Source organism: Cetorhinus maximus, unplaced genomic scaffold (assembly GCF_964194155.1).
Source record: "Cetorhinus maximus unplaced genomic scaffold, sCetMax3.hap1.1 HAP1_SCAFFOLD_495, whole genome shotgun sequence".
In the NCBI taxonomy this organism is placed as follows: domain Eukaryota; kingdom Metazoa; phylum Chordata; class Chondrichthyes; order Lamniformes; family Cetorhinidae; genus Cetorhinus; species Cetorhinus maximus.
In genome coordinates this window covers 97,368-114,763 of record NW_027596437.1, presented here as the reverse complement: position 1 = coordinate 114,763, position 17,396 = coordinate 97,368, and the positions used below count along the sequence as shown (strand labels likewise).

At 43.2% G+C, this 17,396-nt stretch overlaps 1 pseudogene; it reads left to right on the top strand.

Annotated features, from left to right (window-relative positions):
* The window catches only part of LOC144673857 (uncharacterized), a 63,785-nt pseudogene that overhangs the window by 11,512 nt on the left and 34,877 nt on the right, over nt 1–17,396 (top strand).

Genomic DNA, 17,396 nt, shown 5'->3' with positions numbered 1-17,396 from the left:
TGAGAAGAAACATCCACCCTGTCAAACCCCCTCAGAAACCTGTATGTTTCAATAAGATTACCTCTGTATTGGCTCAGCCTTTCCTTGTAAGACGACCACTTCATCCCTGGAATCAGCCTAGAAAACCTTCTGTGAACTGCTTCCAATGCATATTCCTCCTCTGTAGGGAGACTAAAACTGTTCACCGTTCTCCAGGTGTGGTCTCACCAATATTCTGTACAGCTGCAGGAAGACTTCCCTACTTTTATATTCCACTCCCCTTGCAATAAAGGCCAACACTCCATCTGCCTTCTGTTATGATACAGCAGGTGGTATTTGCCAGGCTGACCAATTCCACAAGGGAAGCTTGGCTATGCTATCACAACAGTTTTGCAATTTGTATTAATTATGAAAAGGTTTGTGCACTGAATTCAGAAGTAATAAGTCCACTAACCCCTTTAGCAATTTTACAAATTAAATTAAAATATTTATTAACAAAGAAAAATACATACATAAGATTAAAAGATACATGGTTACATAATATTATAACAATTTCCAAAATTCCTAATTAACCAGGCTCACAACTACACAACTCACAACTGCTCCCCCTTGTCCTCACTTATCAACCCACCAGCCTCCGCGTTCAAAGAATCATCTTCCACCATTTCTGCCAACTCCAGCATGATGCCACTACCAAACACATCTTCCCTACACCCACCCAGGCGGCTTTCCGCAGGGATTGTTCCCTCCGGGACACCCTGGTCCATTCCTCCATCACCCCCTACACCTCAACCCCCTCCCACGGCACCTTCCCATGCAACCGCAGAAGGTGCAACATCTGCTCCTTTACTTCCCCTCTCCTCGCCGTCCAAGGGCCCAAACACTCCTTTCAAGTGAAGCAGCATTTCACTTCCACTTCCCTCAATTTAGTCTACTGCATTTGCTGCTCCCAATGCGGTCTCCTCTACATTGGAGAGACCAAACGCAGACTGGGTGACCGCTTTGCGGAACACCTTTGGTCTGTCCGCAAGCATGATCCAGACCTTCCTGTCGCTTGCCATTTCAACACTCCACCCTGCTCTCATGCCCACATGTCCGTCCTTGGCCTGCTGCAATGTTCCAGTGAAGCTCAACGCAAACTGGAGGAACAGCACTTCATCTTCCAGCTAGGCACTTTACAGTCTTCCGGACTTAATATTGAGTTCAACAATTTCAGATCATGAACTCTCTTCTCCATCCCCACCCCCTTTTCCAATAATTTATAATTTTTTTACAACTATTTTTTTCTTTTCCCTCAGATTTTTAAATTTATTTCAATCTATTGTTTCATCTCCACCTTTTAGCCCATTTCGATCCCATCCCCCCACCCGCACTCAGGCCATCTTCCACTAGCTCGCTTCCCTTAATATCCCCATTAGCACATCTTTTAGATAATATCACCACCATCAACACCCCTTTGTTATTTTGTCTCTGACATCTTTGGCAGTCTCTTCTTGGCCTCCACCTATCACTGGCCCCCTATCGAACTCTCCTGTCCCACCCTCTTCTACCAGCTTATATTTCATCTCATTTCTATATGTCTTAGTTCTGATGAAGGGTCATATGGACTCGAAACGTCAACTGCATCCCTCTCTGCAGATGCTGTCAGACCTGCTGAGTTTTTCCAGGTATTTTTGTTTTTGTTCACAACTACACACCCCCTTTAAGGCAACAGTCCAAAATAGATTATAAATTTGTCGAGACAATCCAGCAAGGTTACCACGAGCACCCACTCGACAGTGGAATTCCAAAGGCTTTTAACATAATTTTGGTTACTGAAACAGCAGACTTCTGCAAAGTGGCTAGAGGCGTTTCCCCAATTCTGTTTTACATGGTGTACCTTTCAGATCTTGCACAGCCATGCCCCCACACAGCCTTCCATCCTTCTTTAAATATATTTTCCTTATTAGATTTCTAATGTTCCTCCATGTCTTTGGAATCTACTTTTCCCATAATATAAAAAATTCATGTTATCATTATGCTCAGCACTTTTAGGAAAAATCAATGTAATAACCTTGTTCTATTTATTTTGCCAGTCGTAAAAACCTTATCACGTCTCATTAAAATCCAACAACTTTTCCCCTGAGCTAAGAATGCAAATTTCATTCATACCCTATCTGCTGACTTTACCCTCGCTCACTCATTAGCATTTCAAATGACCTTTTTACACCTAACACTTATGATAATTTCAACCTTGCAGTTTATCCATCTCTAATTCAATTAAATTAGTCACACAGACGGAACCATCCACACACACAAAAGCCTACTTTACAAATTCCCACATTAATATTCTGGAAAAATGATAGTTTCATGACACTTCCTAATTACTTGCTGTACCTGCATGCTGACTTTTTGCACTTTCTGTACAGGGATACCCAGATCCCTCTGTTCTGCAGCATCCTGCAGTCTCCCTCTATTTAAATAATATTCTTTTTTATTCTTCCTGCCAAAGCCGACAAGCTCATATTTTCCCCACACTATACACAATCGGCCCCTTTTTTGTCCACTCACTTAACCTATCGATATCCCTTTGCAGACTCTTTGCATCCTCTTCACAACTTGCTTTCCTACGTATTGTTGTATCACCAGAAATAGTACAGTCGGTTCCTTCATCCAAGTCATTAATATGCATTGTAAATAGTTGAGGCCCCAGTACTGACCCCTGCAGGACTCCACTTTGTTAACCTGAAACTGGCTAATTTACCCCAACTCCTTGTTTCCTGTTGGCTAGCCAATCCTATTTCCGTGCTAATATATCACCCCCACAACCATGAGCTCGTACCTTGTGTCGTAACCTTTTATGTGACCTCTTATTGAATGCCTTTTGTAAATCCAAATATATGACATCGATTGGCTCTCCAATCACAGATGTTAAACTGAGTGGCCTGTAGTTTCCTGCTTTCCATCTCCCACCTCTCCTGAATAGAGGTGTTACATTTGTGGTTTTCTAATCCACTGGGACCTTTCCGAATTTGAGGGCACTTTCAAAGTTGATGAAACAATGCAGCCACTATCTCTGCAAACACTTCCCTTAAGACCCGAAGAAGCAGGCCATCAGATCCTGGAAACGTGTCAGCCTTTAGCCCTATTAGTTTTCCTAGTGCTTTTGCTCTAGAGATTGTAATCATTTAATTTCCTCCTTCCCTCTTGCCTCTGCTTCTCTACTATTCTTGGGATGATTTTGTGTCTTCTACTGTAAGACAGATACAAAATACTTGTTCAAAATCTCTGCCACTTCCTTCTTTCCCATTATTAGTTCCCCAGTTTCACCCTCTAAGTGATTGAAGCTCACTTTCACTACTTTTTCCCTTTTTATATATTTCTAGAAGCCTTTAATGTCTGTTTTTATATTTTTTGCTGGTTTATTCAAAATTCTCTCTCTTCATTTTTTTAGTTTGTTATCCTTTGCTGGTTTCTAAGATTTTTCCAATCTTCTGGCCTACCACTAATCTTTGTATCACTGAAAAATCATCAAGCAGGCTGCTAGTCTAAATATGTACATGTGTTTATAATAATGGACTGAAAGTGTAAGGTACAATATTGACCAGAGGTACAGGTGGGATGTGACGAAGAACTTTATTTTGGCAGCGAGTGGTCATGTTCTGGAAAACTCTGTCTATAAGGGTTTGGAAGCAGAGATGATCGATGATTTAAAAATGGAGTTGGGTGGGCACTTGAAAGAAATAAACTTGCGGGGGTATGGGGATGTGGAGAGAGAATGGGACTGACTGGATTGCTCTACAGGGAGTTGATATGGACTCGAGTTGCAAAATGGGCTCCTTCTGTGCCGTACTGACTCAATGACTTTAAATACATAACATAGCTACAGTATTATATTACAAAACTAGAAATAATAAGAGATGTTCTTTATTAGATGTATTACTTATGGTTCTCCAATATGTGCCATGTAACAACACTAGTAGTTTCTCTGTCCTATATTAATTTACCGTCCCCATAATTGTCAGCCAAATCCTGGGAAACCACCCCTTTAATTGTGAACATTAGGAATCAGGCCATCAGACAAATAAATGTGACAAGCTGAGAGAGCAAAGGATGTCAATGTCTTTGAGAGAGAGAGGGAGACCTGGGCAACCTTTCCAGAGCCTGCACCTTCCCTGGATTCACTTCCTTTCCCTTCAGGAAGAGTGACATCACAGGACAGTGTGAGAGAGCGGCGGAGAGATCAGAACCAGCACAAGTGCGGGGAAGCTTCAAAAAGTGACACCAGCACAAAGGTGAGAACTGATTGGTGAGTAGTGGCTAAGTGTTTTTCTCCAGCTGTTCCCGAAGTTTAAAATAGAATAAGCTAAGAAAAGATAGTTCTAGTTTTTATTTAAAGTTATTAAATAATTTAAATTTTTTAATGTGTTTAAAGTAAGGTTTTTTTTTCAACTAGAGGCATGGCAGGGCAGCTCCGTCCCGTGTTATGTACCACCTGCAACATTTGGGAAGTCCTAGATGCTCCTTGCGCTCTGACCGACTACGTGTGCAGGAAGTGCCACCAGCTACAGCGACCTGAGCTCTGAGTTTCGGAGCTTGAGCAGCAGCTGGAGGCACTGAGGTGCATCCACGAGGCTGAGAGTTTTGTGGATAGCACATTTTTAGACGTGGTCGTCCCACAGCTTATGAAAGTGCAGACAGAGAGGGAATGGGTGACCATCAGTCACAAAAAAGGTGTCAGGCAGATAGTCAGGAAATCCCCAGGGTGCATCTCGCTCAAGAACCGTTTGTCTGTGTTGGAAAGCGATAAGAGTGACGGTTCCTCTGGGGAGTGCAGCCACGCTCATGGCACTGTGAATGGCTCAGCTGCACGGGGTGGGGAGGAAAAAGAGGGGAAGAGCAATAGTGGTAGGAGACTCGATAGTAAGGGGAACAGACAGGCGTTTCTGCGGCCGTAGACGTGACTCCAGGATGGTATGTTGCCTCCCTGGTGCCAGGGTCAAGGATGTCACTGAACGGCTGCAAGGCATTCTAAAGGGGGAGGGCAAACAGAAAGAAATCATGGTATATATTGGTACCAACGACAAAGGTAGAAAGAGGGATGAGGTCCTGCAAGAAGAATTTAGGGAGCTAGGAAGCAGATTAAAAAATAGGACCTCAAACAGGCCTCAACTATTTACTTCCGGTGCCACGCGCTAGTGAGTATAGAAATAGGAGGTCAGTCCAGATGAATGCGTGGCTGGAGAGATGGTGCAGGAGGGAGGGCTTTAGATTCCTGGGACATTGGGACCGTTTCTGGGGGTGGTGGGGCCTGTACAAAGCGAACGGGTTGCACCTGAACCGGAATGGGACCAACATCCTTGCGGGGAGGTTTGCTAATGCTGTTGGGGAGGGTTTAACTAACTTGGCAGGGGGATGGGATCCTGAGAGGAGGTTCAGCAGGGGAAGATGCACAGCCAAAATTAGAAGAGAGAGCAAGTGAGTTTGGAAGGAGTAGAAATTATAGGCCAGTTAAGGAACAAGGGAGTTTGGCAAGATTGGATGGTATTTATTTTAATGCAAGGGGTCTGACGAATAAGGCAGATGAGTTGAGGGCACAAATTAACACTTGAAAGTATGATGTCATTGCTGTCACAGACACATAGTTGAGAGAGGGGCAGGATTGGCAGCCCAATTTTCCAGGATATAGGGTCTTCAGGCGAGATAGGGAAGGAGGTAAAAGGTTATCGCAATATTGATCAAGGAATCAATTAAAGCAGTAAGGGGGGATGACATCTTAGAAATCTCCTCAAATGAAGCCACATGGGTAGAACTTAGAAACAAAAAAGGAGCAATCACATTGCTGGGAATGTACTATTGGCCCCCAACCAATCAGAGAGAAATAAAAGAGCAGATATGTAGGCAAATTTCAGAGAAGTGTAAAAATAATAGGGTAGTAATAGTGGGGGATTTCAACTTCCCCAACAGTAACTGGGTTAGTCATAGCGTGATAGGTTTAGAGGGAGCAGAATTAAAATGCATCCAGGAGAACTTCTTAAGCCAGTATGTAGAAGGTCCAACAACGCAGGGGACGGTCCAGGACTTAATTTTAGGGAATGAAGCCGGGCAAGTGGTAGAGGTATCAATGGGGGAGCATTTTGCGGACAGTGATCATCACTCCGTTAGATTCAAGGTTATCATGGAAAAGAACAAAAATGGGCCAGAAATCAGAGTTCTAAATTGGGAGAAGGCCGATTTTAACAAAATCAGATATGATTTGGCCAGAGTGGACTGGGAGCAGCTACTTGTAGGTAAATCTGTGTCAGATCAGTGGGACTCATTCAAGAAGGAAATAGGGAGAGTACAGGGCCAACATATTCCAGGAAAGATAAAGGATGGGGCCAACAAATCCAGGGAACCCTGGATGTCAACGGATATAGAGGATTAGACAAAGAGAAAAAGGGAGGTTTATGGCAGATACCGAGGGGCTCAAAACAGTGGAAGCCCTGGAGGAGTATAGAATGTGTAGGGGGAAATTTGCAAAGCAAATTAGGAGAGCAAAAAGGGGGCATGAATAAACATTTGCAGGTAAAATAAAGGAAAATCCAAAGTTATTTTACAAGTGCATTAAGAGTTCGAGGATAACTGGGAAAGAGTAGGGCCCATTAAGGACCATAGTGGTCATTTGTGTGTGGAGCCGGAAGACGTAGGTAGGGTTCTAAATGAATACTTTGTGTCGGTGTTCATAAGTGAGAGGGACAACATCAGTATGGAAATTAGGCAGAAGGATTGTGATATAATTAAGAAATTAGCATAGAAAGGGAGGAGGTTCTAAGTGATCTAGCAGACTTAGAAGTAGATAAATCTCCAAGCCCGGGTGAAATGTATCCCAGGCTGTTGAGTGAGGCAAAAGAGGAGATAGCAGGGGCTCTGGCAATAATTTTCAATACATCTCTGGCCACAGGAGAGGTGCCAGAGGACTGGAGGACAGCCAATGTGGTACCGTTATTCAAGGGAGGAAGGAAGGGATAAACCAGGGGACTACAGGCCAGTCAGTCTAACCTCAGTGGTGGGGAAACTATTGGAAGAAATTCTGAGGGACAGAATGAGTCTACATTTGGAGAGGCAGGGATTAATCAAGCACAGTCAGCTTGGTTTTGTTAAGGGGAGGTCACGTCTGACCAATTTGATTGAACTTTTCGAAGAGGTGACCAGGTGTGTAGATGAGGACAATGCATTTTATGTAGTCTACTTGGACTTCAGCAAGGCTTTTCATAAGGTCCCGCATGGGAGACTGATAACGAAGATAAGAGCCCATGGGATCCAAGGCAATTTGGCAAATTGGATCCAGAATTGGCTGAGTGGCAGGAACTAGAGGGTGATGGTCGAGGGGTGTTTTTGTGACTGAATGCCTGTGTCCAGTGGGGTTCCACAGGGATCGGAGTTGGGTCCCTTGCAGTTTGTGGTACATATAAACAATTTAGACTCAAATGTAGGAGGGTTGATCAGTAAGTTTGTGGATGACACAAAAATTGGCGGAGTGATAAATAGTGAGGAGGATAGCCTCAGATTACAGGAGGATATAGACGGGCTGGTCAGATTGGCTGATCAGTGGCAAATGGAATTTAATCCGGATAAGTGTGAGGTGATGCACTTGGGCAGGACAAACAAGGCACGGGAATACACGATGAATGGTAGGACCCTGGAGAGTACCAAGGATCAGAGGGACATCGGTGTGCATGTCCACTGGTCCCTTAAGGTAGTGGGACAGGTAGATGAGGTGGTTAAGAAAGCATATGGGATACTTGCCTTTATTAGCCGAATATAAGAGCAGGGAGGTTATGATGGAACTGTACAAAATGCTGGTTAGGCCACAGCTACAGTATTGTGTGCAATTCTGGAATCCGCATTATAGGAAGGATGTGTTTGCTTGAGAGAGAGTGCAGAAGAAATTTACCAGGATGTTGTCTGGGCTGGAGAATTTTAGATATGAGGAGAGATTGGATAGACTGGTGTTATTTTCCCTGGAGCAGAGGAGATTGAGGGGGGACATGATTGAGGTGTATAAAATTATGAGGGGCATAGATAGGGTAGACAGGAAGGAACTTTTCCCCTTGGTGGAGGGATCAATAACCAGGGGGTGTAGATTTAAGGTAAGGGGCAGGAGGTTTAGAGGGGATGTGAGGAAGAAATTTCTTTGGTGGGAATCTGGAACTCACTGCCTGAAACTCATAACATTGAAGAAGTATTTGGATGTGCACTTGCGATGCCATGGCGTACCAGAGCGGGCCTAGTGCTGGAAAATGGGATTAGAATAGTTAGGTACTTGTTTGACTGGCGCAGGCTCGATGGGTCGAAGGGCCTTTTTCTGCGCTGTGGACCTCTCCGACTCTGTGAGTTCCTGTAAATCAACAATTTACCCCCAGAATTAGAAAAGGAAGAGAAAGTGTTTTACTCACAGATGTTGGACACAGAAGGAGGTTGCAGGCTCTGTGAAGCTCTATCTGCAGTGACACAAAGCCAGCGCTCTGATTGGCTGGAGGATCAAAGGCCTTCCGGTCCTCCAACTTTTTCCATTGGTCAACACCACAACATGGCAGACAAGGGCGGGCCTTCCTCCGCACATGCGCAGTTTCCCCGCTGCCTTGGACATGCGCATTCCTGGACCGCCCGCCCGCGCGGCGGATAGCTCAGTTTCCCCAGCGCGGGCGGTTGTGGGAGATTCGACCGCCATTACCCATCCGGAGCCCAGTCGCCAAACTCCTCAGACTGGGATGAAAGGTGGGCGTGGGGACGCAGTGACAACACCCTAACACAAAGTAAATGTGGCATTGATTGCGACGCCCCCTTAGCAAAGCGGTTTGTTAATTTCAGGAATAAAGATTTAGACACCTGGGTGACATATTGGGGAGGGCAAGAGGTGAGTATGAAACTGAGCCTATTAGGGGAAGCGAAATGGGAAAAAGCAGGAGGAGGGATAGTAGGATGAATTGGGTTTACAAACAGTCGGGTGGAGGGAGTGTGTGGGAGACAGCGATTTATAGTTTGAGAGGGAGAAGGATATTTTTGACAAGTAGAATTGTTAGTTCTGGTTTTCTGTCCGGAACTTACAGTGATTACTTTTGTTTACTCCCTTTACAGGTATTAGGGAGGAGAATTTTGGACATTAAACTCAAAACAATTAGCATGTCAAGATCTGACAGTCATTCAATTCATCTGGATCTGAATATTTTCAGTCTAGGAAGAAACATGTTTGTCTCTTCCATCTGAGGGCAAATATTTCAAACACCAGTGTGAATAGAAAAGCAGCGAGACTTGTGCATCCAAGTATTCCAATGTATTTGCAGCGACCAGGAGGATCAGGGAGCAGGAGGTTCAGGAAGCAGGGGTGGTGGTAGGCAGGAGGTAACTGAATTAAAAAGTTACATTTTTCATTCAAAATAAAATAAGTTGAAAAATATAAAAGCGATTTAATTTACCAATGTAGGAATTTAGCAATATAGAAATTGCAACTTAGAGGGTATAATGTTTCAATATTTGTTTTTTTCCTGATAAGGAAATTCCCACAGAACCTAACTACAGTTTTAACATTGATTCCAATGGGAACCAATTATCCACTTAAAGTCGTTTGAGTTAAAGTTGTGATTTTCAGGATCACAACCACAACTTTAAATAAATACATGTGTATTTATTATTAAGTACAATATATGATTTTGTTTTAGTTACATGCATTGCTCTGTATCATAACATCATGTAGTAAGCAATGATAATTTAGTTAAGTAGTCAATTGGCTCTCACGTTGCAGATTTTTTGTTGGAGAGACCCTTGCTTGAAAAATAGTGAAGATCATTGGTGTAGAGGGTAGCACATTAGCATGGATCGAGGATTGGTTAGCTAACAGGGAACAGAGACTAAGCATAAATGGGTCTTTTTCAGATTGGCAAGATATCACGAGTGGAGTTCCACAGGGATCAGTGCTGGGCCCTCAGCCATTTACAACCTACGTTAATGATTTTGATAAGGGGACGGATGGTGTGGTTGCTAAATTTAATGACACAAAGATAGGTAGGAATGTAAGCTGTGAAGAGGACATAAGGAGGCTACAAAATTATATACATAGGTAAGGTGAATGGGCAAAGATCTGGCAAATAGAGTATAATGTAATGAAATGTGAGGGTGTACATTTTAGCAGGAAGAATAAAAAAGAAGCATATTATCTAAATGATGAGAGATTGCAGAGCTTTGAGGTGCAGAGGGATCTGGGTGTCCTAGTGCATGAATCACAAAAGGCTAGTATGCAGGTTCAGCAAGTAATTAGGAAAGCTAATAGAATGTTATCATTTATTGTGAGGGGAATTGAATATAAAAGTAGGGGGGTTATGCCTCAGTATACAGGGCATTGGTGAGACCACATTTGGAGTATTGTGTACAATACTGGTCTCCTTATTTAAAGAGAAATTAAATGTGTTGGAAGCAGCTCAGAGAAATTTCTTCCTGAAAAGGCAATGGATGCAGAGTCTTTGAATATTTTTAAGGCAGAAGTGGATAGATTCTTGGTAAGCAAGGGGGTGATAGGCTATCCAGAGTAGGTGGGATGCAGATTTGAAGTTACTATCAGATCAGCCAGAACCTCATTAAATGGTGGAGCAGACTCGAGAGGCTGAATGGCCTACTCCTGCTCCTTATGTTCGTAAGATTTACTAGGTAATACCTGGAATGGACGGTTTGTCTTATTAGGAAAGGTTGGACAGGTTAGGCGTGTACCTGCTGGAGTTTAGAAGAGTAAGAGGCACCTTGATTGAAACATATAAGATCCTGAGGGCTCTTGACAGGGTGGAGTTGGAGAGGATGTTTCCTCTTGTGGGAGAATCCAGAACTAGAGGTCACTGTTTTGAAATAAGGGGTCACCCATTTAAGACAGAGATGAGGAGAAAAATTTTTCTCTGAGGGTTGTGAGTCTTTGGAACTCTCTTCCTCTGAAGGCGGTGGAAGCAGAGTCTTTGAATATTTTTAAGGCAGAGTTAGACAGATTTTTGATAAGCAAAGGGGTGAAAGGTTATCGGGGGTAGGCGGGAATGTGGAGTTGAGGTTACTATCAGGTCAGCCATGATCTTATTGAATGGCGGAGAAGGTTCGAGGGGCCGAGTGGCCTACTCCTGCTCCTAATTCTTATGAAAGATATTTACCATGTAAATAATATCCTTGATTGTGCATCCCAATAACCTCCATTAAACCAATTCCCCTTTAATATTCCTGATCAACCGAGTGCAGAAACCTGGAATATGCAATGAAGAGGCTTTGTTCCATCAATCACAGCAGTGTTTACACAGGAGGCACAGTTGATCGAAATCCAGGGAAATGCAGTCACCAGAGTCTCGGAGAGATTCCACTGGTACAGAAACTAAAGAACAGATATTTCTTATATCAGCTTTTAGTGGAAATACCACAGAAGGACGATTCAAACTCCTCATTGACCCAACAAGAAGTTATAACTTTCTTGTTCAGACAACATTGTGGTGCTGATGCTGGAGTGTATTAATATTCAGTGAGGCACTGAGAGTCAAAACCTGATGGTTCCTGTAAAATATCTCCTGTACATTCCGAGCAGACAATCTCCACCTCAGCCTCTAATCTCCTAAGCAGGTTGACTCCTTCATGAGCTATAGTTCCACAGGCACCATCCATTCTGCAGGGAAAAGGTTATTCGGGCTCTTCTGAAACCAGCTGATGTCATGCTGCTATTGATATCTCTACATAATGCTGTGACTTTTTACTCGATCATGGGATGTGGGCTTCGCTGGCTAGGGCAGCATTTATTGCCCATCCCTAGTTACCTTCGAGAAGGTGGTGGTGAGCTTCCTTCTTGAACTGCTGCAGTCCCCGGGTGTAGGTACACCCACAGTGCTGTTAGGAAGGGAGTTCCAGGATTTTGACCCAGCGACAGTGAAAGAATGGCGATATATTACCAAGTCAGGATGGTGAGTGGCATGGAGGGGAACTTCCAGGTGGTGGTGTTCCCATGTGTCTGCTGCCCTTATCCTTCCAGACGGTAGCGGTCATTGGTTTGGAAGGTGCTGCCTAAGCAGGCTTGGTGAGTTCCTGCAGTGCATCCTGCAATAATGCTAACTTTAGCCCCTGTCTGTTAAGTAGGAATGTTTAAATCAAATTAAAAGCATCCCTGAGTATTGGAAGCAGGCTTTAGTCATTTCAGTTGCAGACAGTGATTCACTGTGGGTAGCTCTGATGATAATGAATAGCCCTTTTAATGGGACCCTCCGGCACTGCTACAAGCACAATAGGAGCTATTTCCCTTCACTCCACCCACCTCCCAGACTGAAACTGAAGGGACAACATTGTGTTTAATTACTGTCCTGTTCCCTGTTCCGTTCACTGCTGCCTGCTCTGATGTCATGAATTAGACAATAAAGGAGCTTTCAGCAGATTGGATGAATAAGAGAACAAAGGACCTCATTGGATACCACCTGCTGATTCTGTCAAGAATGAACCAATAGGCAGAGACATCGGATTTAACTCAACATTAACCCGCTCTTCACGAAAACAATTTTGGGTTCAGCCCATTCTGTTCAAATCCGGCATCAACTTTCAGTAAACATGTCTTTATCTGGATGTCACGTTTCTGTTATATAATTGTCCCAGCAGTTAACAGGGTCCTGTGAACTCCTCCATCTGCAATTATAATGGAGACATTAACTGATTTATTTTCATTGGTTTTATCTTAAATTAGAATATGTCTGTCTTAAAATGATAGACTCAAGACTGTCACACAAACATGTTCAATATTCAGAGTTTAGTAACCAGTCATTTTCAAACTGGAAACTTAAACCTGCCATTTCACTTTAAGTCAGGAACAGATCACAGTTTTACACCAATCTCTGATTTGACAACACGTTTCCAGCATTCACCATTGTTCTTCCTGACTCTAAACCCAGTTGTAAAGGAGCCTTCTGTTCCGTGTCTAGGAGCTCTGAACCATGGAAGACAGTGGCTGGGACGCATTTCTTACACATCTCAAGATTCACCCACATGGGGACTTTGGTCTTTCGCATCTCTCTTCACTGACACCAAAGTGCTGTTTGTCCCTCTGAGTGTTACCCTGACGGACTGCGTCCAGGCTGAAGTTCTGTTCCAGCCACGTGATCCTCCCTGCAGATTGTCCTTTCTGAGCTCCAGCCAGGTGATATTAAACACTCAGGTGGGAAAGACAAAAATCCACAACAATATATTTAAAACAAAGCTGATTTATTTGACATTTATCCAGAATATTAAACTCCAGCACATGTCAGAAATGTGATGGAATACTCCCCACTTGCCTGGATGAGTGCAGCTCCCACAACACTCAGGAAGCTTTATACCATCCAGGACAAAGCAGCTGGCTTGATTGGCACACCTTCCACAAACACTCACTTCCTCCACCACCGACGCACAGTAGCAGTAGTGTGTAAAATCTACAAGATGTACTGCAAGAACACATGAAGCCTCCTTAGACAGCACTTTTCAAACCCTCGACCACTACCATCTAAAAGAACAAGGAGAGCCGACACATGGGAACACCACCATCTGGAAGTTCCCCTCAAAGCCACTCACCATCCTGACTTGGTAATATATCGCCATTCCTTCACTGTTGCTGGGTCAAAATCCTGGAACTCCCTTCCTAACAGCACTGTGAGTGTACCTACACCACCTGGACTGCAGCAGTTCAAGGCGGCAGCTGCTCACCATCCTTCTCAAGGGCAATTAGGGAAGGGCAAGAAATGCTGGCCCAGCCAGCAATGCCTGCATCTCATGAACAAATACTTTTAAAATGGCCAATTATAGGGGCATAAACATAAGAAATAAACCCCAAATGCCAGAACGTACATGGTTCAGTTCTGGATGTGATTAACAGCAGCAATAACAGTGGAATCCGACCTCCTCAATCATTTGTGAGAATCTGGAGAGGAGAAAAGAATGAGAAGGAGTTTGGACACTGAATCTGGAACAAAACGCAGAAAGGGAGAGGAGTGTGTGGGACAGAGATTTATAGATTTGAGGGAAATAAAGGGGAAAATATTCCATAGAAACTAGGATTATCTGTTCTGAATTTCCATCCTGTGCTTACAATGATAACTTCTGTAAACTCCTTTTACAGGGGTTTAGAATGGGAGGAGTTCCAGCCAAGAAAGTCATCACAAACACCATGTCGAGATCTGACAATCACTCAATTCATCAGGACCTGAGTATCATCGGCCTTTAAATGTGGAAGGAGAAATGTTTCTCTGCTCTGTCTGTGCGGAAAGATTTCAAACACCACTGTCACCTGAAAAGCATTGAGAAGCACACAACCGAGTGAGAGTGTTCCAGTGCCCTGACTGTGGAAAGAGCTTTCACCAGTTACAAAGCCTGAAAAAAGATCATATCATTCACAGTGAAGAGAAACCGTACACGTGTTCTGTGTGTAGATGATATTTTAACTTATCATCCAACAGAAAGAGACACAAGGACTTCCAAATCCTGGAGAAACTGTGGAAATGTGGGATCTGTGGGAAGGGATTCAATTACCCATCTGAATTGGATATTCATCAATACAGTAACATTGGAGAGAAGTGTTCACCTGTTCCGAGTGTGGGAAGGGATTCATTCAGTCAGCCCACCTTTTGACACACTGAATCCAGACCTCTCAAATGTTTTGAATGTGAGCAGTGATTTAAAAATCAAAAGAATCTGCTGAGATACCAGTGCATTCACACTGGGAGAGGCCGTTCACCTGCTGTGTGTGGGGAGAGGGATTCACTAATTCATTCAACTTGCTGAAACACCAGTGAGTCCACACTGGGGAGAGACCTTTTAAATGCTCTGTCTGCAGGAAATGCTTTAAAAGTTCTGAGGAATTGTCAGGTCATCAACGTGTTCACAGTGAGGAGAGACCGTTCATGTGCTCTCACTGTGGGACTCAGTTCAGGCGATCATCTCATCTCACTGAACACCAGCATATTCACACTGGGGAGAGGTTGTTCACCTGCTCTGAGAGTGGCAAGGGATTCGCTTCTTCATCCAACCTGCTGAGACACCAGCTTATTCACTCTGATATGGAACTTGTTAACGTCTGTCAGGAGAAAGTTAAATATAGCATTGATCTCACGAGACAAAAACAGAGTTACAGTGGAGAGAATACATTCATCTACTCCGAATTAGGAAGGAATTCACTTGGTCACAACACCTGCAGACACATGAACACACACTGGGGAGGCCTTTTACCTGCTGTTTGTGGGTAGGGATTCATTCAGACATCCCCCCTTCTGAAGCATATTCACAAGTGACTGCACAGGTTGGATTGTGCTGTTATCACTGCCATTAATCACACCAGGTCTGAACTTGAGGGTTAGCCCTGGGGTGTCTGAGAATTGTATCCCAGCCACTCTCTTCCAATGCTTCAGAGCTCCTAGACACGCAACAGAAGGCTCCTTTACAACTGGATTCAGAGTCAGGAAGAACAACGGTGAATGCTGGAAATGTCAAATCAGAAATTGGTGTAAAACTGTGATCTGTTCCTGACTGAAAGTGAAATGGCAGGTTTAAGTTTCCAATCTGAAAATGATTGTGATATTTATGGTGCGAGGATTTAAAATGTTTGTGTGACATTCCTGAGTTTACCAATGTAAGGCAATAACAAGAATTTGCCTTTCTGTGTGGAACCTTGAACCTCTCTTACCTTCCATTGACTTCAAAATAATGGAAACTGACTGTTGGAATCTGTCAGCATTTGAAAGATATTTACAAATGATTTGAGGGTTTCTTACAGTTGGGATCTTTCTCTGTTCTGTCCACGCAAGGTGTTAGATAACAGACTTTCTCCTGTGAATATCGAGCTGGAGTATTGGGCGGTGATGTGTTTCCTTGTTCATCTTGCTGATTCTAAATATTGAATCTTGTAGTTTCAGACACCAGATAATCAAGCTCACAATAATAGATTGTCTTTTCTTGTCTTTATTAACAGCACTGCAATCATACAGAGTAATTCCTTACATAGTTCCGGTTCTCAATGAAGTAATTATAAATGTCATCATTTATATACTTCATAGCCTGTAATATAGGAATGGTGTATTGGTCTGTAATTTGAATATAATTTTAATTCAATATTCCTTCTCTGAGTATCCCGTCCATCACTTCCCTGTTACCTGCTGCATTTGTTTGTCTATTGTTATTACCACATGATTGTCACGTTTCCATGTTTTTAACTTGAGTTCTGAGGAAATGTATGAATTTTATGATGTAAGTTACACAGCAATTCAGCCTTTGGGCTGCAAATGCATTTCTTGAATAAAATTCCATGATACTAAAAAAAATAGTTCTCCAATCTGCAGAACATTGATAATACAGTGGATTCAGAGCTCCCTTCTCCCCAACTGTGATCTAACAAGCTGCAGCTACACTGGAGATAACTATATTTAACTTGTTCACTACATTGTTGATCTGACCCTGCTCAAAGCATAACCATAAGGGTATCTATGCATTGTTCTGAGTGTAAGCACAAGGCTGTTCACTATCACACAGAGATACTGTTTCCTTGGTTCACATCTCTATACAAAGTCCAGCTCTTTACACATCCCCTTTCTACACAATTGCAGCAGACATGAGCAAGGATGTGAGGCTCATCAATATTCACCCACATTTCATAACAGCAAAGGTTCCACTGGGACAAAGGTCCAGTCATTTTCTATTACAGGCAAAATACAGAGCGCACAGAGTTTAACAGAGTCTCATCAGCCTGCAGGCTCCTGTTAAATACAGAGCGATACAGGAACACACTGACAGCCTAACAGAGTCTCGTCAGCCTGCAGGCTCCTGTAAAAATATATTTACTAAACGGATTTCAATTTAAACCAAGTTTACAGACTTGATACAAAAACAAAAATTGCTGGAAAACTTAGCAGGTCTGACAGCACCTGTGGAGGGAAAGACAGAGTTAATGTTTTGAGTCCATACGACTCTTCTTCAGAACAGACTTTATAGACTTGATGCTCTATTCACACATCAAAGGTGAGAGAGATGCTGTGGGACACACGTAAGTCCAGGAGCTGAAAGTGATTCACAGGCTGGGTTTTGTGTTCAGTGATCCTGGGTGTGTTACCGGTACCTTACCTGGATCTCAAGGCTAGGAGAGACACTCTGGAAGGTATGAGGAGCAGGGACTTGTCCCTAAGAGTAACTGAAGTTTTGAGAACTGAAATAATCTAGAGTTAGAAAGGAGAAAAGGCCCCAAAAATGAAGCAATTGGCAACAGGACATTCATTAATCTCCTTTTATATTGGAGAAATATGGAACACAACACTCTATGCATTTCCACGAAATCAGATTATCTCACATTCATCCAGAATATTAGTAAGCTCTATAATAGGGTTGGAGTTTAACATCAGCAATAACAAACAAACACAGCTCACCACCACCTTCTTGAGGGCAAC